The 21,860-nt window shown below is 31.8% G+C and overlaps 1 pseudogene; it reads right to left on the bottom strand.

The window, feature by feature from the left end:
- Positions 1–18,689: 18,689 nt before the first annotated feature.
- On the bottom strand, positions 18,690–21,392 carry LOC107895462 (trans-cinnamate:CoA ligase, peroxisomal-like; annotated as a pseudogene).
- Between the last annotated feature and the right edge of the window lie 468 nt (positions 21,393–21,860).

Below are 21,860 nucleotides of genomic sequence, written 5' to 3'. Positions count from 1 at the left end.
ATATGGAATTAAAGATTATTGAGTCTAGTTTCTTATAGAAGAAACGATATAAGCAATTGAATTGTAAATTATGAGATATAATGAATTTTGTGAGACAAGGTCAGAATGAATTTGGGTTCCCCTGTTCTGACTTTGGAAAATCACCAAAAATTGAAGAAAAATAATTAGAGGCTTAAATTTATATTTTTAGAATCCCTAATGAGTCTATTTTCATGAGAAATCAACGGGAATATTATCCGAGTTCTGTACTGTGAGATAATTAATTTTTAGTGAAGAAGGGATGAAAAGAATAGGGGTGAATTTAAAGAATAAACTGTACTTAATGGCTAAACCAAAAATTCTAAAAACTTTATTGTAAGAAGATTTGTGAGTCTAGTTTCAGGAAAAATTAGCGGATCTTAATTTAGAATTCAGTAACTCAAGATATGAATTAGTGATGTATTAATGATTATGAATTGTATTAATTTCGTAGTCAATGTGGTACTGGAAATCTCGACTAAGAAAGGACAGGACAAAGTCAACGGGAGCTAGCTCAAAAATTACGGTTTGTATTTCTATAATCCGAACTTAGTTATTATTTGTTATATTTATATACATATTGCAATTTTTAGTGTTAGAATTATGATGTTTTACAATTGGAATGGATTGATTTTGGTATGCGATGAATTTATTGAATTTATATTGATTGAAATTATTTTGATTGAATTTATATTGATTGAATTATATAATATATATGATTTATGTAGAAATTTGAATATTGAATGAATATTATATTGAAAAATATGTTGATTAGAAATATGAGGAAATTGATATGAATATATGAGATTGTGATATTTGAATATTTGATATTGAAAAGTGAATTGAATTGTATTGAATTATGAATTAATGTGAATAATTGAAATATATTGTTGAATTGAATGAAATTGTATGAATTGTGAAAATGGGTGAATATATGTGATTATCAGAATGGTATATTGATGAAAGAATTATTAAATTGAGAAAGTGAATGAAATACCCTATTAACTAGTCGGGCTGAGTCGGATATAATTGGCATGCCATAGGATCTGGAAGTGTACGGGATTTGCCGGCTTTATCGATCAGGCACTTTATGTGTCGTATTTCAGGCACCTCGTGTGTCGTATCAGACACCTCGTGTGTCGTATCAGGCGCCTTGTGTGTCGTTTTAGGCACTTTATGTTTCGTATACTGATCAGGTACTATGTACCGTTTTAGGCACAATGTGCCGTACTAGTGTGTTTGGGTTGGAATCCGTGTATCCGTCAAAGTCCGGGTTTGTTAATAGGGGTAAATAAGTGAAAGATAAATCGAATAAATTTGATTGATCAAGCTATTGAAATGAAACGAGAAATTGAATTGAGAATTGAAAATTTATATGAAATTGAAAATATGACCCAAAGGTTCATGAAATGATTGGAGTTCGAATTGATGATATATGATGCCACTTGATGAATTGAAATGTGATTTGAGATATATGAATCGTATGTATATACTGAAAGCTATCAGGGATAGTAAGTTGATATGATATAAATGAAATTGACTGTTATTGAAATGAATTAAAATGGAATATGATTGATAAGTGTATAGTTGAATATAGTTTAATGATATTGAATTGTGAATAAATTAAGGAAAGCTATACCGAATAGTAAGTGAAAGAATGGAGTAAATAATAATGGATTTAGTTAAGAATTGAACAATTATGATATTGTGTTTATTATATGATTTATATAAAATTTATATGGTAAGTAGTTGAAATTTATCTATGAATAAATAATTGAATAATTATAATTGTTATTATGATCTTAAGTAGTTGTTATATTATAAATTGTTCGGATTATAGAAATACCACTGAGTATACCATACTCAGCGTACGGTTTGTTTCCGTGCGCAGGTTAAGTAAAGATAGTACGTTGAATCAGCATCCCAGGACGATCCCGAATTCATTAAGGTAAAGTATGTTGAGTATTGATAGTGGCATGTACCCAGGATGTTTAATGAGAGTCATTTAGGTTGTAAAAGTATTGATGAAATAAGTAAATTATGGTTGGCAACGGTATGTAATATGAATTTTGAAATTTACTAAAAATTCGTAGTGATTCTAAATTAGTCCCGAATTGAAATTACTGTTCATATTGGACCGCAAGGGCCCATTAAAGGGACGACATCTTAAAACTAGGATGTGTGTGAATATTTATTTTAATTAATGACCGGAATTGGACTGTACTGACTGGTAATGTCTCGTAACCCTGTTTCGGTGACAGTATAGGGTTAGGGGATGTTACAGACCCAATTACCTAGACCTAAAACCCAAATTTAAAACCCATAGCCCAAACCTAATACAAGCCCAAACCTAGACCCAAAAATTCAAGGCCCAAATGGCCCAAAACGTGTTAGAAACAAAAAAACCCTAAGGTTTCTGCTTCTTGCGCCGCAGCCAGGCCCTAACCCACAGCGCCGTACGACCTCCTGGCACCACAGCCATGCCTGCACCTCCATATGCCAACGCACAGCCCCGTACATGCACCACGCACACCCCGTACCTTCAAGAAAATACAAAAACCACAGCACAGCAAAGAGGAAAAAAGAAGAAGAAGAAATTGTATTTTTCTTTTACATTTTTTTGTTTCGGCTATAAAGGCCATGTAGTGACCATTGTATCTTTTTTACACGTATCTGGAATTAAGAAATCACATCAATTTAGCCTGCGTTTAAGCCTTGCGTTTTGGGACCAAGATTATTTCCAACTTTAGTCCCTTGGCATTTACGTGTACTGTGTGTTAGCCCTCCGTTTAATTTCAAAATTTATAAATGATCCCTTTTCATTTTAATTTCAATTAGGTTTTTGTTTATATGATTCATTATTTTTGAGGAGATTCATTTAATATTTTTTTATGTGTCAAAACTTTTAATAATTTTTATTTTTGGTTAAATAAATCATTATTTTGTTTTACATTATGTGTAAAATTTTATTTAAATATTCATATTGAGCTTGCTATTTGAAATACTTATTATTTTAAAATTCATTTAATGTTATTATATATGTGTTTTTTTTAAAATAAATTTGCTTTGTTTTTATTTGTATGGTTATTCTGAAGTTGGTTTTTTTATATTATTTTTAGCATTTTTGATAATGTTTCGTCTAAATTTTTCCGGGTATATTTGTACATATATTATTTTAATGAGTTTTTTTAATTTAAAAATACTTATTGTTTTTAAGATTCATTTAATTATGTGTGTAAAGATATTTGAGAACTTTGTTTTTTTCTTGTGTGTGTGTTTATAAAATTATTATTTTGAGATTCTTCTTTATATCATATTATTTTAATATATTATGTTCTTTAAAATGAAGGCAATGTTCGATGTTTAGGAATTCGGGGAATAATGCCCTATCGTGCTGGGTTACAATTTCTCGTTTGTTCAAAATAATCGAATATTCCTTTAGAATTTCATTCATGTCTTCTATATTCTAAAACAAGGTAATGTTCAATGTCTAGAAATTTGAGGAATCATGCACTACTGTGCTAGGTTTCGGTTTTTCATTGGACTAAATAATTGGGCATCCTTTTGTAATTTTCAACATATAAACCTTTGGAACTCGAAATTTATCATGTTTTCGAGGGTATAAAAGATCGTGTCCTATCGTGCTGGATGTGATGCTGTATTCCTCTGAAACAAGAGAATTTTGATGACCAACTTGGGCTATTCAAATATTTATAAAAGGAACCACCTTTCAAAAATATTTTTAAATATTAGACATAAGGATAGTATTTAATCGATTTGGTACCAATTTTGGGCGTAATGAGGGTGTTAATCCTCCCTCACACGTAACCGACTCTTGAACTCTTTTTCTTATATTTACGTAGGCCAAAATTGATTTAAAGGGAATAAAAATGTTTTATTAGGTGATCCAATCACACTTAAACAAAAGGATTGGTGGCAACTCCATTATCGTTTTTTAAAGTCGATCCCATTTTCCTTAAAAAATAAAAAAATGGTTTCGACAAAAAGTATAGGGAAAAATAATAATTTTGCCAAAAATATGTGTTGGACTAAACTGAATATGAATTATAGTGAATTGAGTTAAACTCATTTGTACAGATCCGGTTAGACCTAGTATGGAGTTAGATCGAGGCAAAGGAAAAATATCGAATTAGTCGCCCTCGTATCTACGTACATTTGTCAAGGTAAGCTCGTGTAATTAAATTGTACTTTAATATGAGTTAAATTGATTTATTGTTTGTGAATTGTACAATTGTTATGTATAAATACTGATCGCATATCCAACGTCTCGTTTGAACCTTATGGAATTCATAGAATACAAGTGACATGTTATTAGGGTTACCGATTTGGTTGAGGTCCTGCATGTGTTGCGGACACACCACAGCTCTTATGAGCTTCCCGATACTCAGCTCGTATGAGCTTCCCGATACTTAGTTTGCATGAGCTCCCTGTTATTCAGCTCGCACGAGCTTTCCGTTATTTAGCTCGGAAGAGCTTCCCGTTTACAGCTCGTATAAGCATAAATGTATATAAATTAATAGATTACAATTCAGTACACTTCGTGTGTACTACCTGTGTAACACCCCTTAACCCGTATCTATTGCCAGAACAGGGTTACAGAGTATTACCGAAACTTTTAGAACATTTTTTTAGATAATTCATGTAAATTACTATTCATTAACCGAGATTATTCATATTGTCCTTTAAATGGACCCTCGAGGCCTAATATGAACATTAGAATCAAGTTGGGACTTAATCGGAAACTCTAAGAATTTTTCGTGACATTTCAAAAATTTTCTAAGTTACAAGGCTCACACGCTCGTGTGACCCTAGAACACGCCTGTGCAGCAGGCCATGTTCGAATCCGTGTAACTCTCTGACTTGTGCATACAGCCATGCCACACACTCGTGTGCTAGGCCGTGTGGTTAATTAAATTCTTTCGAAATTAGGTGCAGGTTTCACACTCCTGTGTTCTAGGCCGTGTAGCACACACGGCTGAAACACACACCCGTGTATCTGCTCGTGTGCTCAATTCTGAGCATTTTGTTTCTCAAATTTAAGGTGCATGGGACATTTGGAACCGCACACCTATGTACCAGGCCGTGTGTCACACACGGTTTAGACACACGCCCGTATGTCTGCCCGTGTGGACAAAATGAAGCCATTTCTAGCTTCATTTCTCACCCAAAATCACACCAGTGACCTGCACTTAAACTCACATTCAAATACCAACCATTTCAAGCATTCAAATTAAGCAAACTCTATCATTCAACATGGCATATCATTACATGCATACGTGTTTATAATCTTACCTTGGTATATTCCATATGTTAAGCATAATTGAATCAACCATTTAACATATATATAGCTACCATAGTATGACATTACAAGTATATCAAAAATAACCATTACTAGCCATTCCAATGGCTAGATTACAAACCACATACTCAAGCCATCTAAGGCCAAGTTAGCCTATACATGCCATTATACCAAAATGATTTTACTATATATACCCAAAATAAGCTAGTGGATAGTATGATGATGCTCCAATGATCTCAACCTTCGTGAGCTTCCGAGCACTATAAAACAAGGGAAAATAAAATAGCGTAAGCATTACATGCTTAGTAAGTTCATATAACGGAAACTAAACTTACCAATCCTGTTTATTAAATCCTAGCATGCAATATCATGCTTTCCATCAACTTGGCAAAATTGCCTAAACATATACATTCAATCAAACATGTTACTCACAAAATTTTGAATATACATCAAGTAAACATGCATGAGTTCATCATACAATTTTCCTTCAAGAAATTATTCATTTCATTCCATAATTCTCTTATCATGCCAAGAGTTGTGTCCGTTGAATCATTGATATTCCGATGAATACTCAAGTAGTACACTCAAGGTGTACAGTTCAATAACCCATCAATTCTCATCCAAGAGTACCCATTAGGACTCTTAATCAAAGAACACACTCTCGATCCACATGTCATATTATAGGATTATCAGTCCAGGCTAAGTCCTTTTTGTAACGTATGCTTAGAAGAGCTCAATTGGGATTACCTGTCCAGGCTAAATCCTAATTGTAACATATGCTCAAGAGAGATTATATCAGAATTACCCGTCCGGGCTAAATCCTATCTGTAATGAGGTCAATAGGATTACTTGTCTGAGCTAAATCCCGTCAGCAACAAATGCAGGACCTCATTTTATAAGGCAATCACATTTATCCATCGAAATTCAATATTCAAACGAGACTTTACCCTTTTCTTCTGACTTTTTCAAATATGTAATAATTTCACACATTTATATTACTCACTTGAATATAAATCATATTGCATACAATCAAAACATTCAAGTTAACATATTTACATGCTCGATTAAGTTACATGAACTTACCTCGACATTGGTTCGCATATAAAATCTACTAATCCGAATTTTTTTCTTTTCCTTAATCTAACCTCGAATTTGTGTTGTTTGGATTTATATAAATAACTTTAAGCATCAATTTCACACATTTCATATTCATTTGGACTCAATTTATGTCCTAGGAAAAATTACCATTTTGCCCTTAACTTTTCCATAAATTTCAATTTCGTCTCTAGGCTCAAAAAATAAAATTTATGCAATTTAATCCCTAATCCAAGCCTAATCAAAATTTTAATATATAATTTAGAGCACATATTTTCTATAAATTTCATAATTTTTCATCAATTTTCACAACTTTACATTTTAGTCCCTAAATCATGTTTTCATCAAAAATCACTTTGTAAAAGTTATTTACCTATCAACAACCTTTCATTTTCTACCATAAATTTCTAATTTTCAGCATATGCATCCATGACCTAATTTTCATACTTTGATAACTCTTCAAATTGAACCCCGAAATAAATAGATTATGCTATCCCGGTTTCAAAACTATCTGAATTACTAAAAACGAGACAACAAAACTTACCCAATTAAGCCATGAAAGTTTCTTCTCTCTCTCCTAGGGTTTCCATGTATTTTTGGGGAAGAAGATGAGTAAATAAGATGATATTTTCTTTTTCATCTTTTAATTAATTAAATTATTTCAAATTCCAATTTAGTCCTTGCCCTTTTTCTAAATTTCCATGGATGAGTCACCAAAATATCTACATACTTTTTTTAATGGTCTAATTACCATATAAGGATCTCAAGTTTTGAATTCCATAGCTATTTAATCCTTCTAGCTACTAAAATTCAACTTTTGCATTTTATGTGATTTAGCCCATCCCGTAATTAAGCACTTAATCGATAAAATTTTATTATTAGAATTTTCACATGAAATTTCTAACATATTACGGACCATGTAATAAAATAAAAATAAAATTTATTTTCGGATCAGATTTGTGGTCCCGAAACCATTGTTTTGATTTCACCAAAATTGGGCTGTTACAACCCGTGTATCTAACGATATTCTAAATGGTTCAACGGGCACAATCTTGTTATGAAATCATATGAGCTTGATATGAACTATTACCGGTATATACATGAAAAACATGAAATGTGATTATTTGATGAATTCAACTATGTGTGTTGGATCTTATATGTGATTTTCATGGCTAATATGTTGATGATTATGTGTTTAGGCTTTTGGTCAAATTGGTTGAGATATGCTATGTTCAATTACCTATTTTATGGAAATAAGGTAAGTTAAATTCTCTATTATACAAACTTACTAAGCTTAAATGCTTACTCTGTGTTATTTTCGATGTTTTATAGTAATTCGGAAGCTCGTTCGGGTTGGAAGCTGGTCAGACCTATTTCACACTATGTAACACCCCTTACCCGTATCCAACACCGGGATAGGACTCGAGGCATTACCAGAACTTTACACTTTCAGTATACTAACTTGAGTCACAATATTTCACTTGAAATTAAAACTTTTCAATCATGAATATCTCGTCCTTTGTATAGGCCTTCGAGACCTATAACTTACCTAAAGGCAATGCGGGGTAAATTCGAGCACGTTTGATGAATCTTAGTCTTCTCAGAAAATTTACCTTAACATAAAGGGTCAAACGCCCGTGTAGATGGGCCGTGCGGACTCACACGCCCATGCTCTTCAACCATGGGCAACACTGACTTATTAACACGGCCAGGACGCACACCCGTGCTGCCTGCCTGTGGACGACACTGTCATTTGAACACGGCCATGGCACACGCCCGTGTGGCCTACCCGTGTACAACTTTAAGCTAAAATTTTAAGTGCAGGGGACACACAGCCATAGCACACGCCAATGGGAGGGAACCGTGTGTCTAACCATGTGGACTCTAATAGGCTATTTTCCAAGCCTTTAGTCACCCCTTTCTACTACTTGTGCTTAGTGGTTACCAAATTCAAAGTAAAACACAATTATACATTTGTAAATAATCTTGATTAAACTAGATGTATGGAAACCTCATATCATTGGTTTCATAAATGATAGGTTATTTCCTATTTAGTGATTATGGGTTTCCATGTCACTTTAATTCGTTCGAAATTGGCTCGTGCATGTGACTCATTGCCAATTGGTAACGACCCATCACTTATAAATAAAACCATGCATAAATTCGTAGGTCATAGCCTACTTCAATTAAGGCTATTTTCGTGGCTATATACAAAGAGATAAACATATTTTTACATGCCTTCATTTGGAAAATCAAATGACACATATAAAAAAATACTCAAAAATACTATACGTACCATTGAACAAAACAAACAAAGTCTTTATACCAAAGCTTGTCTAGTTGATAGTGTGTTGACTCTCCAATTGTCTTCCAATCCTTTTGAGTCTTCGAGCTCTAAGAGACATGGAAAAAGAGAGGGATAAGCATTTTCATGCTTAGTAAGCTCGAATAATCAGAAAGTAAACTTATCGAGCAATTAGCATACGTCCATATTTAAATCATGAAATCATCAATTATGAAATGATTCCCTATCACATGCACTCAATCAATGAGTTAGTCACATAACAAAGCATCATGTAATTTATGTAGATGAGCTCATCATTCATCATATTATTGATATACATCATATTAATCTCGTTGAGTTTCTAGGAAATCTCGATGGAATACCCATTATCCGTCAATTCTTACGAATGATCATTTCACATATATGCACTCTCGCGAACCCCACATCTCATGGCAAGATTACCAGTCCAGGCTAAATCCCTTATAGCGACAAACACCCATTTCGGATCTGAATTACCAGTCCAGGCTAAATTCAGACCCTAATAGGATTACCCGTCTGGGCTAAATCCTCAATGCACATATATTCTTCGGGAGGCTCGATCATTCGAGAAACACCCGTCCGGGCTAGATCTTTTCCATACTCGAGATCACGGATTACCCGTCAGGCTAAATCCTTATTGCAACATATGCAGGATCTCTTTACACATATCAATGAGGGTTTATCCATCGAATTCCCTTTGTCAATCTTATCCGAGACATTTTTCACATGTTACCGTCAAACATACATTTCTATGATATTTCATGCTAATAATAAATGCAATCATCATGCATTCATAAATCATTCAATTATGCATATTAGGGGTTTACTTTAAGTTATCCGAACTTACCTGGTATTCTTTTCGGAGTTGTGTTTCGGTTATTCCGAAACCTTGCGTTTACTTTGATCGACCTCCGGAATTTGTTCCTCGGGGTCTATAACAACAAAATTATGTCATTAATTCCCTACATTATGCATTTCAAGTTTAATATCTACCCCAGGTCCAAATGACCATTTTACCCCTAACCTTTCACATTTTTATGATTTAGTCCCTAAGCTCGTATAATGAAACACATGCACTTTTTATCTTACCCAAGCCTAGCTGAACACTTTTCCTTCTTATGGTAGCCCAAATTTCCCATTGTTTTTCTCATTTCTACCATAAATTTTACAACATTTGCAAAATGGTCCCTATAAGGGTTTTTCATGAAAATCAACTAGGAAAAGATGTTTAACACATATTCATCTTTCATATTCCTCCATAATCCATCAAAATACAAATAACTCATGCATGGGTAAATTTTTAAACATGAACCCTAGCATGAAATATGGGTAGAAATGGAGAGAGCAAGCTACCGGGATTTCAAAAATACAAAGAGCATGAAAAACGGGGCTTGAGAGCACTTACTATTGAGCTTGGAAAGCTTGAAAACCCTAGCTATGGTGTCCCTTCAATTTTCAGCAGCCATGAAGAAGAAAATGGTTGATTTTTGCCTTTCTTTTTCCCATTTTATTTCATTAAAATACTAAATGACCAAAATGCCCTCATGCCCTTTCTTTAAAATTTTAACCGTGCAAGCCCATTTTTGTCCAAAAACTTAGAATTTGGGCAAATTGCTCTCCAAAGCCTTCCAATTCATAACCCGAAGCAATTTTATACAACTTGCTTCTAGAAATCAAATTTTGTAATTTATTCAATTTAGTCTCTAATTTCCAATTGAACACCTTACTCAAAGAATTTCTTCATGAAACTTTAACACATGCATATAATCATATTCTAGGCCTCATAATAATCATAAAATAAATATTTTGATGTCAGATTTGTGGTCCCGAAACTACTATTCTAACTAGGCCCTATTTCGGGATGTTACACATTATCCATCGGCTCTTTTGGTACTTTTAGTAAATTAATCTCGGTTATAATGGCATGTATAGGTTATTTTGACCAATGTTGGCATATAAATGTTTATTTGAGACTAGCCGTTTGAATGGCTTGTGTTTGGTATATTTTTTTACGTTTATATATAAGGCAATATCATATTTAATGTGGTTTGAATATGCATATATGAATTTCGTCAAATAGGTAAGTTGAGATACTTGATTGACATGTCATTCAATTGTCATTTAAGGTGCCTAAGGGCACATTGGTTGTATGTGGTTACACTTCATGTTTAATACTTGTTTTTAGCTTGATTTGAATGCCCCGATATGGCTTGTGGATGTGCTAATTGTTGTGTTTAGGTTGGTACCAAATTGGGTAAGAAATGTTGCTTGGAAATGACCTATTTTTGTCTACACGGGCGTGTCCCCTGTATCTTTGATATTGTGTAAGTCAGTATGCTCAACATGGCCTAGCACATGGGTGTGTGACCCAAGTCAGAGAGTTACACGGGCATGGACATGGGCTGAAACACGACATTGTGTCCCTATTTCGAATACCCACATGGCCTGAGACACGGGCGTGTCTCCTGACCGTGTAAGTCACACAGCCATGTGTCCTCTGCAACTTTGAAAAATTTCAATGTTTTCTGAAAAATTTTGATTGGTTTCTGACATTAATGTTATATAATATGAAATGTTTGTTTATTGGATCTGTAATCTCCGGTAATGCTCCGTAACCTTGTTTCGGTATGGATTCAGGTTAGGGGTGTTACATAGCTAGTGCCAATTTGGCCAATGACAAGGGTGATGATTTCTTGTTGGTGTCAACAAGTGAAAACTCCGAGCTTACATTCGAGTGGATTCTGGATTTGGGGTGATCTTACCACTTGTGTCCCAACAGGGATTGGTTCTTCACATACAATTAAGTTGAAGGTGGAGTTGTACGCACGAGGAATGATTCACCTAGTAAGGTAATCGGTATTTGTACTATTCAAATCAGGACGCACGACGAGACAATTAGGACATTGTTAAAAGTTAGGCATGTGCCTAACTTAAAGAAAAATCTCGTCTCCTCGAAAATTTTGGACTTAAAGGGTTGTATAATTAACATCAAATCAAGCAATATTAAAGTACCTCATGGGTCTCTCGTTTTGATGAAAGGTAAAAATATTGACAATCTTTATGTTTTGGAAGGATCAACGGTGACCGGTGAAACGAGATGTCTCTCGTCTATTACGGAGTTGAAGTCGACACGTTTGAAGCGAAGACAACTTGATCATATGAGAGAAAAAGGTATGACTGTTTCGTATAAGAGGGGTTCTCTTTTGGATGTTGGTTTTGAAAAGATAGGGCACTGTATTCGTGGAAATTATACCCGGGTCAATTTTGATTTGGCAGTGCCAAGTTAAAGACTAGAAGACTTCCAACTTCTGAGTACAACTTCGACTTAGTTAATATCCTGGGTAGTTTGAGATAAACCCGCGGTGGGTTTTGACAAAGAAGACATTATGGAAATATAAGTCAATGTGAATATTTGTGGAGTTATGCCTCGTATTTTTCTGCTTTTCTTCTCTCAATTAAACTCTGTTTTTAGTTTCCCACTGAAACTCTGATTAGTGTAGGTTATTTTAATATTAATGTCTCATTTAAATTCTGATTAGTGTATATTATTTTAATATTATTTAACCTACAAATTTAGCCTAAAATAGTCCCTTTTTACATATTAGAAAAATATCTCATTACATATTTAGGTATTAGTTTATACAAACTTTAAGAGAATTTTGTGTTTACGTTTTGATGTTTTTATTTCGGGTTTTGAGGTTTAGTTTTATCTTCATTTTTTGTACTTTTTATTTTTGTTGTTTTAATGAAATTATTTTTGTCCGTAATTTTTATCCTCTCCAAATAGATTTTTATACATAAAATATTTATATTTGATCTTTTTAAATTCTTCGATATTTCACTTATTCGTTGCTTAAGTTTTTTCCAACACTAATTATTACTTATTTAGACATACAATTGGAATCCTGCTTTTCATTTTTGCATCAGCAACCAGTCGCATTCAACGGTGCTTGTTTTTTCTGATAAGTGCATATATTACATCAAATACATAGATAGACAAATTAGCAATCTGTATTTTTTTTTCTTCGACCTCACTCTCTCTCCCAGTTTCTTTTAAAAATCATTAAAACTCTAAACTCTAAATCATGATTTATTTTTAAAAATCACTAAAATATTTAACCCTAAATTATTTTAACAAAATCTTAAAAAAAAATTTAAAAACATAAATTGATACGAACCGAATGGAGGAGTGAGAGAAAAATAAACAAAGTGTGTCGCCTATGAGATAAGCACCACTAATGCCTCCTATCAGATAAGGGTGCCACCTATTTGACACTCTCTATCTATCTAAATGTACTATTTTAACACTTAATCTTAACAACATATTATTTTAATATTTTATTTTATTTTTATATTATTAGGGTAAAAAACTCCAATTTTTCTTTTCTTTTCTTTTTGGAATAAAAGCACACTGTAGTTTGAAATAAAACTATGGGGGTCAGAGTCTTATCTCTTTCAGTGTTGGTGTTATCAAATAAAAAAGAAAAACATAAGAAACAAAGCAATCAGCTTTTTGGTTTTGTGGGTGTAATCATCAAAGCAAAATGTCGATAATAAATGAATTGAAAGAAAATAAGTAAGATTTTTCATAAAATAGGAACGATAAATCGAAATTATATTACTGATTGGCAGCGATATCGCAATTCCAACAGAAATGGGTACACCGATGCCACACCCCTATCACTGTGCGTAAAAACAAACTTTTTAATTACTTTTTTATGATGACATCCATCAAATCCATCAAATCATTCTATTTATTTTTATTAAAATTTTTAAAAATTAAATAAGAGTTATTCAAACTATTTTTAGTCAATTTATCTAGGCTTTTACCTAATTCAATTAATACATATTAATTCTTGATTTAATTGGTTCAAAATCATATTTTAAATTGATACTCAACTTATTTTTAATCCAAACAATTCATCAATCGATCCGATTCAAACGTTCTTGTTTTTAACTTATAGTAAAATAATTTTTTTATTATATTTTAAGAAGTTTAAAATTTATCTTAATTTTATATAATTTTCCTAAGTACATATTTTTTCTTAATCTTAATTAAATATTATACTAAAAATATATTACTTACCTGTTCATCAAAATAATTTAGATAATACTCTATTTTTATTTTTTAAAATTCTATTATTAATAGAAATAGTGCATAATAAAAATATAAAAACATAATGTATAGCACAAACGATAAATAAAATAATACAAAATGCAAACTGATGCAAAAATGTATGTCTACAGAATAATCCCTTTAAGAAAAGGGAGGGGGAATATATACAGACAATAATCACAATGCTAGAAGAATTCACAAATAAGCTATAAATGTATCCCTTGATGAAACCACAAAAAATTACATTTTAGAATTGCCATCATCAGACCAACTTGATAATAAATTACAATAAATCAAGAAATTGTTGCCTAGAGCCTTAAGAGACTCACCGCATTAGTGATGCACAAAATGCTAAGTTTTAGATAGTCTATCCTTCTGCTCATCATCATCTTGAATTCTAATTTTACGAACTCCGACTTTGTGCTCTATCAAGATAAGGTCTTCTGAGATAGATTATAATAGATTTGACGGTACTTTTACCTTTACAAATCTTATATATACGTTAGAACATAATTATAAACTAAAAAATTTTAAAAAAAAACTAAAACTAAAATCACTATTAATTTTTGAGAAAACAAAGCATAAAAAAAATAAAAATAAAAATCATGATAATATAAACTAAAATTTAAAACAGAAACCGCGCTTGCAAACTAATCCCGTAATTGAAAGTAAATATTTGGTTCAAAGAATTGGAGTGGGTGGAGTTTTTTCGCAAATTTTGTAATTTAAATAACAATTAAATGTTATATATACACATATAAGTTGCCAAATTATAGAACCTAAAGTATTTACTATTTTAGGTGTGATTTAGGTTCGAGTCATACTATTTGTATTTATTGTTTAAATTTTATTTTATTATTGTAATTCACTCAAAAATAATATGCAAGAAAGTAATTTCCTCTTTACAAATTGGATATCCAAAAAGAGAAAACAAAATCAAGAAGTAGTAATTTTTTATAAAAATAATTATATTCTAGATAAAAAATAAATTAAATTAAAAAATATAGAAGTAGTTTTTATTTAAAGTAAATGATTTTTAAAGTAAAAAAATCTGTTTATCTTTTACGGATTTATTAAAGTAATTAGATATTTGTTTTTTTTTAACCACCTATTTTTTCTAATTATTTTATTTTAGGTTCCGATTATATTTGTTTTTTTTGGCATAATGAGTAGAACGACTCATAACCCCTCTCCAACCCATAAATAAGAGGATAATGCAATTCAGCGTACTCAAACTCACGTCTTTTTGTATTGGCAATAATGCATATGCCAATTGAGCTAAAACTCAATCGACACGTTTGATTTTTTTAATATTTTCAATTTATTTAATTTTTTACATATATTTGATAATCCAAAATAAAAACCACTTAATAGATTGTTTTTCTATAAAAAGTGTGAAAATAATAAGTAGAAAATAGTTACATATCACTTAATGGAGAATATGTTCAATTGATTCAATTTTATATTATTTATTTTAATATTATATTATCATATAAAAATTTTACGTTTAAAATTTGATTTTTATTTAGAATAAAGTGAAATATTTAAAAAAATTAAAATAAAATATAGAATATAATTTCTATAATTTAATATATATATATCAAACAATCTAATTATATTTTGCAATCAATCTTAAGTAATATATCAAATAAATTTTAATAACTTAAATTTTTATTTTTTGTTTTTAGCACTTAATTTTTTAATTTATCAAATATCACCTAAATTAATATATGATTAATTTAAAATATTAATTTAATAAGAAATTTTAATAATAGTGTAGATATGTGTAAAGCACATATTAACCCATAAATATAAAATATGCCAATAAATAAGGGTAGAGGGTCAAGCTCTACAAGTGATGATATACACTATATTTGCATTTCTTTTAGTTTTAGTTTGAGATTTAGAGTTTATTTGTTTCAGGTAAAAAAAATTTATAAAAAAAAGAATTTCTAAAAAATATATTGACTTTTTTTGAAAAAAATTTGATATTTTTAATGATGAAATGAATTTGTATAAAATATTTTTTACTATTTAAATTTTCATGAAATCATTTTTTAAAAGTTTTTTCCAATAAAACAAAAATAATATTAATAAGATATTTTTTCACAATTTATCTAGACAACAAAGTTTGATTATTAATTAATTAAATTAATAAGTTTGAAATGATATTTTCTATAATAATAAAAAAACTAAAATTTAAGTAATATGTATAAAATTTGTGGCATGACTGGAAAAGTAACCAAAAGTATATATTGAGCAAACATACTACAGTCATATGGTTCATACAAGTATAATCCAATAATAATGTCCAATTGCATAATTAGAGCTATATCGGAATTGACCACTTATTCACAATATTAAAACAACCGAGATACTCTTGCGTAAAATTTTGATGCCAAATTATATAATTAAAAAATTTGAATTTACAGAAAATCTCAATTCATTTATAAATTAAAATTTTGATTTATTTTGCAACTTTTCTTTTTTCAAATTCGATTACCAAATTTAATCAAAAGGTTATTTGTTGTTTTTTTTTAATTTATTTACAAAAATAGGGAGAAGACTTAACAAAATAATATCCAGGTTTTTAAAAATCCGGAGAGGTATTTTGTAAAATGTTTTACAAATATCTTAAAAAAGAGTATTCTTTTTCTTATTCTAAAATCTCATATGGGTTAGCTAATAGGTTATAAAGGGTTAAAAATGACTTTTGAAATATATATTTTAAATTTTTAGAATTAAGACTAAATTGATAGATTTTCTAAATGTTGAGGGTCAAATTTATTAAATTTTTATAATTAGAATTAAAATGACAACTTTTGTAAACATTGAAAGCTAAATTTATTATATTTAGAATCAAACTGATAGAATGTGTAAATATTAGAAGGCTAATTTTGAGTAAAAGCCCAACAAAAAATAGCCCTACATCAGCATAAAGTGACTAAAAATATTTAATTTTGAAAAGTTTAATGATTAAATTGAAAAAATTAATAGTTGAGTAACTAAAATAGAACGAAAGACATAATTGGGTGATATTTTTATAATTTACTCATAAAAAATAATTTTCAGCATGAGTTTAACATTCCAAATCATCAATTAGCTGATAAAATTTAATAGATAAACTAATTTTAACATCTCAAAATGTACTTTTTTTTTCTAATAAAAAGACCAAAATACAATATGGAGAGATTTCGTGATACTTGTACTCATTTTTTCACACTTGTTAGAGTTTTCCTTTCCTCTAATTTTTATGTCCCCAATATTTTTTTCTCCTCTCCACTTCTTTTAGCATTAGTATCAATTAAGGTGAGTTTGGTTGAGTGGTGCGTTTACTTGCGGTAGTGTAAAAACAGCAGTGGCGATGAGATTAGATACTATAGCGATACTATAGCGTGAGATAAAAGGTAAGCTAAACACACTGTACTGCACCGTATCGCTGTCCCAAACCCACCCTTAGTATGTTTTACTTCTTCTTTAATCTTTTTCAAATTATATAAATTTAAAAATTTTATGAACTAATGTTTTCAGCTTTCTTTTTTTCGTTTCCAAATATATTATTCCTATGAATTTTTATATTTCAAATAATTACATTTATAATTATTTTTTAGAATTTTTATAAATCTTCTGTAAAGCAAATTTATTTATTTATTTTAAATTAAATTTATCACATTGGCATATAAAAAGTACTATTTCAGCATATGATAAACACAATATTTTTGGTAAATATATAATTTTTTATATATGTATTTTTTCCTTAAAAAAAATTCATAAAGTAGTACTTATGTTACGACTATTTGAATATTGAATATTGTTGTACTAAATAAGTTTTTCGTTATATTATTATGCTAATCCATGAATAATTGTTTAATCTTCTTTTATATAAATTACTAACAAACGCAACTTTCATTTTTATAAATTGTTTAGAAATAACCTTAATTCAAATTAATTAATTTTAAAATTTTTTAATATTAAAAAAAAGTTTATACAAACATCTTAATTTATTATTACCCAAATATACATGTGATACAACTTGCACCCTAATCTCTTAAATTTAAAAAGAATATATAAAGTCTCTTTATCACCCTTCGCAAGATTGATAGCAACAATTTTTGACTCCACCATATATAATTTTTCTTTCTACAATTTGACTATATAAAATATTTTTCTTACTTATCACACCCATAATATTTTAATTATATCAATAGTTGAATCGAGAGGTAAGTATTGAATTGAATAATTCTTTTTAATTTATTTTCTTTCATATGAGTGTAGGTGTAATATTACGATTCTTAGTCTTTGTTTTTTATATTATTCATAATCATTTCTCAACGCTTAAAATAATAGAACAATGCACTTCAACATATTTAAATTTACGTTGTTTTACACGGACAACAATGGAAATGTCAACTGAACTAAAACTCGATAAACTTGAATTAACTAATTTTAATTAATAGATAAAATATTTCATTGTTAATACTAACTCGTTTTAAAAATAATTTCTTACCATGTCTCCTTTCAATATTTGAATTAGGAATTTTATAATATAAATTAGTATAAAATATTTTGAAAATTAATATTTAATTAAATTTTGAAAATTAATATTTAATTAAATAAACAAAATTATCTTCTAGGTTGTAAATGTCACAACCTAGTTATACTCGGAGAAATGTTACAACCTAGTTATCTTCTAATATGAGAGTTATCTTCCTAGCAAATTATATTTTTAGTTTTAATTTTTAGTATTTTTAGTTAAATTTAAATTTTATCGAGAGGAAAAAGTTAAAAATAAAGAGGAAAAAGTTAAAAATCAGAAGTAAAAATTTAATTTATTATTATTTTTATTGAGAAAGAATTAAAAACAGATAAAAATGATGAAAATGATAGTTTCATAGAATCTATCCTCGTTAAACTCTGATAGAGTTTTGGATCTCATATTTTTTCGTTTTAACTTATCCAGAAAGCAGCATCATCTTCACTATCTTGTTTACAATAACTAAGCATGAATAATTCCCCGATCACAAAGCATCAACAAACAACAAATCGTACGGAAAAAAATAAGGGTTTCTACATGTACAACCGTAGTTTATTCCATCTTCTTAATAATTTTGAGATTCAAAGACGGGATAAAGCAAGAACTTGGTCTTCATGGTGTTGAGGCACTTCCTTTGTGCCTGTAATCTGGAAAGCTTTGGCCAAAGCTCTTAGTTGAAACTTTTGGATTTTGCCGGTTGAAGTTTTGGACAATTCAGGTAAAAATTCCACCTTCTTTGGAACCATGAAATGGGGAAGGTTTTTACGGTAGAAAGCAATGATATCAGCTTCCTTCACATCGTCTTTTCTCCCAACTTCGTTCTCCCTCACCGCTAGAAAAGCACAAGGGCTCTCCCCCCACCGTGGGTGAGACATTGCAACTACTGCTGCCTCTAGAACTCTTGGATGCCTGTAGAGAACCGACTCCAATTCAACGCTGCTGATGTTTTCGCCTCCGGAAATGATGATATCCTTTGATCTATCCTTAATTTCCAGGTATCCATCAGGATGTATGACGCCCACGTCACCCGTGATGAACCACCCGTTCTTGAAGGCCTTGGATGTAGTCTCTGGATCCTTTAAGTACCCTTTCATGATGCTGCTTCCGCGCAGCACAATCTCCCCCATTGTTTTACCGTCGTGCGGTACGCTTGTCATGGTTTTCATATTCTTCACATCTACATCCGCCAGTGTCAATACGCTGATCCCTTGCCGTGCCTTGAGCTTCGCCTGACTATCCCGTGGAAGATTGTTCCACTTGGCTTGCCACTCGCACACCAAAGCCGGGCCAGTGGCCTCCGTCAGACCATAGCCATGGGTGACGTGGAACCGGAGGAGTTCCATTTTCTCGAGTAGTGATGCCGGAGGTGGTGCACCGCCGGTGAGTACTTGCACGGTAGACGTAAATTCGCGACGTTCATGAGGTTTGGCCTCGATGAGGATGTTGAAGACGATGGGTGCGCAACACATGTGGGTGACTTTGTGAGAAGCGATGTTTCGATATATGTCGTAGGCGGTGGTGTTGCGTAGGCAGACATTGGTCCCACCGCGTGCTGCGACTCCCCAAGTGAAGGTCCAACCGTTGCAGTGAAACATGGGAAGGGACCATAGATAGACAGGCTCGCTTCCCATTTCCCATCCCAAAATCAGACTTAAGGTACTGAGATATGCGCCTCTGTGACTGTAAACAACTCCTTTGGGTTCGGATGTAGTTCCGGATGTGTAGTTGAGGGAAATAGGATTCCACTCATCTTGGATTTCAGTGGGGACGAATCTTGGATTGCCCATGTGTATTAATTGCTCATATTCCAACTCACCTAGTCGGACACCTTTAGGGGAGTCTACGTCATCTATGACAATCACCAATGGAATAAAAGACTCGGGTGCTGCAGATGGTGACTGTGAGGTCTGATTTTGTTGTGAGTCAACCATCAGCAAGCGGAGAGCCTCGCGTGCCAGCGGCACATATTGGTAGTCTACGAAAAACACCTTGGCCTCGGAGTGGCGGAGAATGGTGGCGACGTTCTTGGCATCTAGCCTGGTATTGATGGTGTTGAGTACGGCTCCAGCCATGGGAACAGCAAAATGCATCTCGTACATGGCTGGAACGTTGGGAGCCAGCACGGATATCTGCAAATGGGTGTTAGCTTCGTAATATTAAACACAATGAAAAGAAATGTGATAGTGACTGAAAGTATAAGAAAGAAACATACAACATCGTTTTTGAGGATGTTGAGGGAGAGGAGAGAGGATGCAAGACGGCAGCAACGTTCGTAGGTTTGGCGCCAGGTGAAACGAGTATTCTCGTAGATGATTTGATGTGCGGTTAGCATAAACAGAGCTGGCCCTTTTTAGGAATGTCAAGGGAGTGAGTGCCACATAATTTGCTTCGCACTTCCCAAGTTGATCCATGCTCTTTGCTAGATTTTGATCAGCAATTAAATGGATTTTTCTTTTGAAAGAGAGATGAGAGTATGGAAGGATTGGATTGCGGAAGAATTAAGATTGATAGTGATTTATATAGAGTGAAGGTGGTAATAAATAAATAAATAATAGAAGTGTGTTTCAAAGGGGAAGTTGATGGGGAAATTGCTTGCTCAGACTTTTTTCCTTTTCCTTTAAAGAAATTGCTGAGTTAATGCAACCCAATACAATATTATTAGTTAATTTGGGTTTGGAATTTGTAAAAAGGATTATGGTTTGATCCACCCGAACTACCCTTTGCACGTTCACACATTACCTTGCACCAGCACTAGCACTCTTCCATGGATCCTTTCTAGTTTGTTGTTTTCCATGTGGGGGCTGCTTGACTTCATCACCAATGAATTGCCTTTTCTTTGTTTTGTTTTTTATTCCCTCAATCAAGCAATACAATACCGTTAAATTAAAACGAAACAAAATTTCGTACAAAAAAATCTTCTTAACCACGCATTACCAAAAAAATAAAATAAAAATATGATCTATCAGCCCCCATTTTAGCTTGGGGAATGAACAAAGAAATTTGCATCTTCGGATTCAGAACAAAATCAACTCTTTTAATGGCCTTAAAATACTATAATCGATATCATTAAACACGTGATCTTGCTTACAGACCCAAGATATTGCGGTCTTTTTTTGGAATAAGATTCACAATTACAGGTTAGCCATGGAGAAAACCACCACATTTTTTGCAAGCTTAACTTTATGGCCATTAACTCAGCTTTGCACCCAAACGACCGAAATATAGATCACGTATAACGCCTCAGGAATCTCTGAGAACGCCCCCACAACTCGCACTGCCACGATTCATCCACATGAAGCTCATTCTATTTCCTTTCCTTCTTTTTTTGTTTCTTTAATTGACTCATAACCAATTATTTGTTAAGCAGTGGGTTATAAGGCTTAGGTTATTTATATAATTACACTCATCCTCTAAATTAACACCAATTTTTAAATTTTGCAGGTCCATCAACCGT

Source organism: Gossypium hirsutum, chromosome A11 (assembly GCF_007990345.1).
Source record: "Gossypium hirsutum isolate 1008001.06 chromosome A11, Gossypium_hirsutum_v2.1, whole genome shotgun sequence".
Classification (NCBI taxonomy): domain Eukaryota; kingdom Viridiplantae; phylum Streptophyta; class Magnoliopsida; order Malvales; family Malvaceae; genus Gossypium; species Gossypium hirsutum.
This window is presented reverse-complemented; position numbering and strand designations above follow the sequence as displayed.